This window comes from Microcebus murinus, chromosome 19 (genome assembly GCF_040939455.1).
Source record: "Microcebus murinus isolate Inina chromosome 19, M.murinus_Inina_mat1.0, whole genome shotgun sequence".
In the NCBI taxonomy this organism is placed as follows: domain Eukaryota; kingdom Metazoa; phylum Chordata; class Mammalia; order Primates; family Cheirogaleidae; genus Microcebus; species Microcebus murinus.
This window is the reverse complement of record NC_134122.1, coordinates 16,044,389-16,051,422: the sequence shown is the minus strand read 5'-3', so window position 1 is coordinate 16,051,422 and position 7,034 is coordinate 16,044,389.

Genomic DNA, 7,034 nt, shown 5'->3' with positions numbered 1-7,034 from the left:
CTGGTCTATAAAATACCAACTCTTACTTCACAGGAAGAGGATTAAGATGATTTATGGAAAAGCACATAATCCATGAATTTAATATTAATTTTTTTTTCTAAATGTACTGACTGCCACTTAACTACAGTATTTGGAAAATATGAATTGCTTTAATAAAGTAGTTGATATGCTTCAGTTAGAATGTCAAGTTATTATGATATTTGAGAAGTTTTTGTTCTCTAAGGACCAAAGTTCACAACAGCATTATTTGTAATGGCATAAACCTGGAAGCAACCTGGCAGGGCGTGGTGGCTCACACCTGTAATCCTAGCACTCTGGGAGGCCACGGTGGGCAGATTGCTCAAGGTCAGGAGTTCCAAACCAGCCTGAGCAAGAGCGAGACCCCGTCTCTACTATAAATAGAAAGAAATTAATTGGCCAACTAACATATAGAAAAAATTAGCCGGGCATGGTGGCGCATGCCTGTAGTCCCAGCCACTTGGGAGGTTGAGGCAGCAGGATTGCTTGAGCCCAGGAGTTTGAGGTTGCTGTGAGCTAGGCTGATGCCACGGCACTCACTCTAGCCTGGGCAACAAAGTGAGACTCTGTCTCAAAAACAAAACAAAATAAAACACCTGGAAGCAACCTAAATGTACATCAAAATGCAAAGTCAGATATATATATATATATATATATATATATATATATATATATATATATACTTGGTATGATATATATCACATGGAATACTAGGTAGTCATTAAAAATGAGGAAGCTCTATATTTACTGACATAGAAAGATTTCCATCACAAATTAAGAAAGTAGTGGCAAATATATGATCTTATTTTTATTAAACTGTAACAACAGTAAAATATCTGTTAAAACATCCAATAAAATGTTAACGGTTATCTCTGGAAGGTAGATTGTGGAGGGGGGAACTTTTAATTTCCTATATTCCTGTTCTGTATGTTTTTAAAAATTTTTACAGGTATTTGTTATTGTAAAAAGAAAATTCTTTTGTCCTAGTTTAGAGTCATAACTTCCCTCTCCATGATAGCACTTAAGCTTCAAAAAAGTTACTGATGACCGTGAAAGCAGAAATGAGGTAAAGCACTAGAGTGGTGTGTGTGAGGGTGAGATTGCAACAAATGAGCCTGTTTGCTACCCATTAACTACACTAGTAAAATATGTAGAAGATGAGGTGGCCAAAAGCTTTCTTAGACATGTAGATTAATATTTTTCACCCTAGAGCAATTCATTATGGATCATGGAAAGTATTTTATTAGACTGCATTTGCATTTGCCATACAGAACACAGCAATGTAAAACAATGAGTTTTCATTTTCATTTTCATTTTTTAAGAAAACATTTTAACCCTTTGCACTCGGATGTTGAGTGTGGATAATGTCGAGTGGATAATGAGAAAAAAGCAAGCGAGTACAAAGGGTTAAACAACTGATATTCCATGTTATTAAATATTTAAACAATATGAGGAACAGTGACAGAGTCAGAACACTATTTTACTGATTTGCCCTGGCAGATAATTAATGTGGACTGATTTAACAGTGACTAAATACATTGGCAATATTCACTTAAGTGCCATAAAATGGACAGTTGGGGATAACCACATCTAAAATGAGATCAAATCTTTGAGCAAATTCCTTTTAGTAGAAAATAATTAAAACTATCTTGGCAGGACTAAGTCTTTGCAAAACATACCAAATGTATGGCTTCAAGACAGCAGAGAACCTACAATCTTGAAACAACCTCCAGAGAGTTCTTTCAGGATCAACACTGTGCTTGCATCATCCTGGTCCTCTAGTGCTAACGTATCAATGTTAGAGCACTGCGAGTTCAGCAGTAAAGGATCTTGAGTCCAGAGAAGTCCTAAGGAGGTCAGTGAAACTGACATTATATAATCAAACACCAATAAAGTAACCATACTTATAAAGGCTGCAAGCCTCTGCCTTCAGGAACAATTTTACTGAAACAATTCTGGTAGATACATGACTAGGTCTTTCAAATCTCCATGAAATAGGGTCTCATAGTTTTCCTTTATAACGAAATTTAATTTTGGAAATTCAATTCAGTGTGTAAAAGCATTGTGCCAGGTTTCTAGGGAAAACAATATGAGGCGGCCACATTCCTTGCATTTGGGAGTTTATAACCTAGTTTTAGAGAAGCATTAAATGATAATAGTAGCAACTAACATTTGAATGCTTACTATGTGCTAGCTATTTTATCTCATTTAAGCCAATACCTCATAATGTAGGTTCTGTTATTAGCCCCATTCTACAGATGAGAAAACCAAGGCTCACAGATTTACTAACGGTTACGCAGCTAGAACTGTGGAATTGAGATTTGAATCCAGGCAGTCTACTCTTCTCTCGTAAGTTGTGTTAGTATAGCAAAAGAGACACAAAGCACTGAAGATTAGATATATTTCAAATGCAAGAGGGATCAGGAAAAATCAAGAGGAGGAGGACGCAGTACAGACAGCAGCCAAGGCAGGGAGTAGGTGTGATGTGAGAATGGAGAGTGAGGTGGTTGCCAGTAAAAAGTGGAGAGAGAGTGGTGGGAAATAAGACTCAAGAAGCAATCTGAAGGCAGATCATGAAGGGTTTTCAATGCTATGCTAAAGGAGTTTGGGCTTCATTCTCTAGACAGTGGGAATGGCAGAAATGTGAATAAGGAAATCATATGCTTTCTTTAGTGCTAAGACTATTTTGACAGAATTGATTTGGATAAAGTAAATGGGCTCAGTTGCAGGAAGACAGGTTCAAGGGCTAGAGAACACAAACAGCTGTCTGAGGTCCGAGGCCCGTTTATCAAAGACATTCTTTCCTATGTTGAGTGCTCTGGTGAGACCTAGTTGTGTGACTTTGGGAAAGTCAGTAAGCCTTTCTGAGGCCTCAATTTCTTCATCTGAAAAATCAAAACACTGGATAAGCTTTTTTACATTTCATCCAGCTCTAAAATTTTATAAATCTCATGAATAATCTCTTTTTGAAATTTAATCTTGGGTGGTCTTAGTTTGTCACTGGAATCAGGGCTGATTTGTAAAAATCTTGAATGTGCTTCAAAATATCATCTCATGATGTTTTCTTATCCTGGGAAAAGAACCAAAACCCTAAAAAATAATACATTATGCTTGCTATCTTTAATGCCATTTATAAATAACTACCTTTATTTTTGTTGCTGGGTAACTGTGACCCAGAAGAGTTGAGTTTGCATAAAAAGGAACCCACAGTCCTCTAGTCTTGGTATTTTTCCTGTAATCTTCTCCTAGTGGCTAGAATAGAATTGATGGAAGACTAAGTCAAAATAAGGTATTTCTGAACCCAGGTTATTGTTTCTTAAAGCCTCTCTGTTGCCTTTTCCTAAGGTATTACCAAGAAGAAGGAAAAAGTGCTATCACCCCCTCTTAGAAGTTTCATATAAGTCTACCATTACAATTTCCAATTGACCTATTCATTGGTGTTTATAGAAAAGAACCCTTCAAATACTTCTAACCTGTGTTATAAATCAGGATAAGATTTATATGGTATAAAGGTGGGTAACCAACTCCTGGTGTGCTGGAACTTTCCCGGTTATAGCACTGTAAATCCCACGTCCTAGGTAAAACCCTCAGGCAAACCAGGATGGTTAGACACCCTATGAAGATGCTCTTAAGTCCCAGAACCCAAGAACACGCAAGTCGTACCATGTCTTAATCCCCCCCACCAACTCCCCATGAGGCTCCTGAAAAGGCCATATAAAGAAGAAACAGCATCAAAGGGTGATCATTTTATTATTAGTTATTAGGTTGGACTAACACTGACACCCTCAGAGAGAGCTATAGTAAAGGGGCACATGGATGAGTCTGAGGGCCAAGGGCTGCTGTATTGCTCACATTTTAAGATCTTAAAAGCTAAGATCTTTTGGCCTGCAGTAGAGTAGAAACAAAAGACTGAAGCAAAAATGGACTTAGGTTTACTTACAAGGTAGGAAGAAGAGAAAGATGGCTGGCCTTGGGGCTTTGGCTCAGTTTATCTCTTCCATGTTTCTCATGCAGACATGCTGCAGAAGACAGCCACACATATGTAGTCTTCTATTGCTGAGTGACTCTTCTTATCGGTAAACATGGTCTAATCCATGTCCTGGAATATTAATGGCATCTCTTCCCTAGGCGTGGGCTAGGAGTGGGAATGGAATAAGTTAGGGAAGGATTCCCCCTCCCCCAAATGCTAACAACAGAACCAACCCAAGAGGCATGAAAGTGTCCCTGTGTGAACATGTGAAACCTCTGTAAGAAATCACTTTTTAAAATGAAGCTTATTTCAAAGTAATAGAAGCCTTTTTAGTTTCTTTAGTAGACAATTTATTTTGATAAACTTGCTCAATAACAAAAATACAAGTGAAGAAAATTATGTTCATTTTATACAGTTGTATTAACAATTTGTTTTGAAACTATTAATTGAAAAATGTTATAACCAATTAGAAAACAATTCTTAATAAAGTTTGGGATAATATACAGACCTTGATCACAAACTTCAAAATCTCTGAAGGTGATACAACTAAAAGTCCTATGTAGGGGATCTTACCTACACAGGCCACTTTTTTCCTTCATATATTTTTACCCTTCAAAAATTTTCTAAAACACAGCTTACTATTTTGAATTGTGAATGTAAATTTAATTTTTTAAAGAAGATCAAGTGGGTTGATAAAACAGTTACTACAATCAGAGTAACTTGTGGCTAGTAGTCTTTTAATAAAGACAAAATAAATGCAACATGTTCTTCCCATGAAGCCCATGATGCAAAATAATAGCTAACGGTATATCCAAAGTTAGTTTCCAATACTTTTTCAGGGCTTTACCTCTAAATCAATAGATTGTTTGTCACCAGGACTATTTATTATTTCACTTAATAGATTAAACAGTGAATTCATAGGACATTAAATGGGGATATCAAAGCTTTAGGCAAAAGAGTAAAAACCAATAAAGTGTTTTGGTCATCTAGAACATTAAAAAGAAAAAAAGAGCCATCCTTCAAAAACAAAACAAATGAAACAGAAAATAGGTTTTTAAGAGGTGGAAGAGTCAGAAAAATTACATACACACATTAACAACATAGAACATGGATTACCTTTGGAAAGAATCATACTGAAATGTTTGCTTTTAATGAATTGAAAATTTTTCATGTTTACAGATGTTTAGGCATGTTTAATAGGAGCTTCCAAAAATTTCAAACTAATTCAGTCTTGTGCAAATAAAACCTAAAAATAGTATTCAGCGATTTTACAGTGATATTCTTAGGTATGAGAAGAATGCACACACTCTAAAACAATGTAACAGACAAAAGTTTGACAAATGATTGCACCATAAACAGTGTTTTATATACAGTTTATAAGATATGATTTCCTGCTATAAATTAATACTGTACTATATAGTACTCATTATAGTGACCTTTTAAAAAGCAACTGCTAACAGTTGTCTATCTTTTCACTTACAGGATTTATAGAAATTTATATGAATGAGTCCATTTCAACGTTTGGTCTGGAAGTATACAAAGACTTGACTTCACATACTACTTGATGGGATGGTTTTAATCCTGGGTTAGAGTGCTGACTGGCTAGAGGGAGTTTTCCCCTATCAGACTTATAATGCACTGGCCCCCAAGATAATAATGAAATTAAAGACAATTTAATGGTTTGGGTAATAGATACAAATAAAACCTTAAATTCTGTCATCTTAAATGCAATACCATTGTAAGTGAAAGAAGTAAACAGTGGGGAAATTCTTAGCAGCTGAGAAACTTTCTCTCCCCATGCTCATGATCCAGTTAAAAATATTTTGAGAAACTATTTACAATACAATTCATCTTTTGGAAGAGAAAAGCTCTTGGTCATATTATAAATTAATTTGAACCATACTTTGCTAACACTTTATCTCAGTGGTATAATGGTGACAACCGAAGCTTTCCTTTAAAGTGATCCATCTGATTGAGGACCAGTCAAATCACAATGGGAACTGCAATCCCAAATGTCCATAGAACATGTCCAGTGGTATTCTTAGAATTGACTAGACATCATAATACTTGGGGAAAAATAGTCTCCCTCAGGATTTCCCAATGGTTTCTTTTTACCCTGGGAAGGAAAAGTATGACATTCCCACAGAATACTCAAGGAATGCACCACATTGGTGGTCCATCTCTTCCTGACTCCCGAGTGAGCTGAAACACTGGGGTTTCTCTTTCACAATAAAATACTGCTGAATTAACAGTAAGCTATAAGAATGTCAAACAAGCCAGTGTGAAACACATCAAGCTCCTCCATTTTATACTTTGAAGATCCGTGGAGGTAGCCCTATCTCTGAAGTAATCACTTTATAATTTACAATCTAGCTTTTTAAAAAACAGTGCATTCATTTTTGCTTGTGTGAAGCATGGGCTACGTAGGACTCTACCTCTACTGACAGGGACATTTGGGTCACCATTTCACTATAAAGAGGAAAAACTCCACTCAACTGCCATGAAACACTCTCCTGTCCTCCATTTCAAACAGGAGATCATCTATAGTGTTCACCAAGAAAAACAAGTAAGCATTGATACGAAGGCATGGAAATGTGGAGAAGAGAAATACTGTATTATAGTTCAAGGGTTAGCTGCAATGCTTATTTTAGGAAAAAACGTAAAGCTGTGGGTTTAGTACAGCCCTTTAAAGTAACTGCAAAAATGTTAGCTTTTAGCAAACAAAGGCATATAGCATATAAAAAATATTGTATTGCTCAGGTTTTTTGGTAAAGATGTATCAATAATGCTTACAGATGAAAAACATTAATTTTTACGGCAGAGTTAAATTAGTGTTGTAAATAGCCAAAATAGCCAGATATTTACTAGTGAACTTTGTATTTATGCAAAGTTGTGTGCTTGAACATATAAAATGCATTATTAATGTAACAGACCGAGCCAGTAGAAAAGAATCTTTGTACAATAGACGATAGTTGCCAATAATTTAAATAGTGTCAGATTCCCCAAATTATAAGGTTTGACATGACCTTACCTTCTACTATCATAT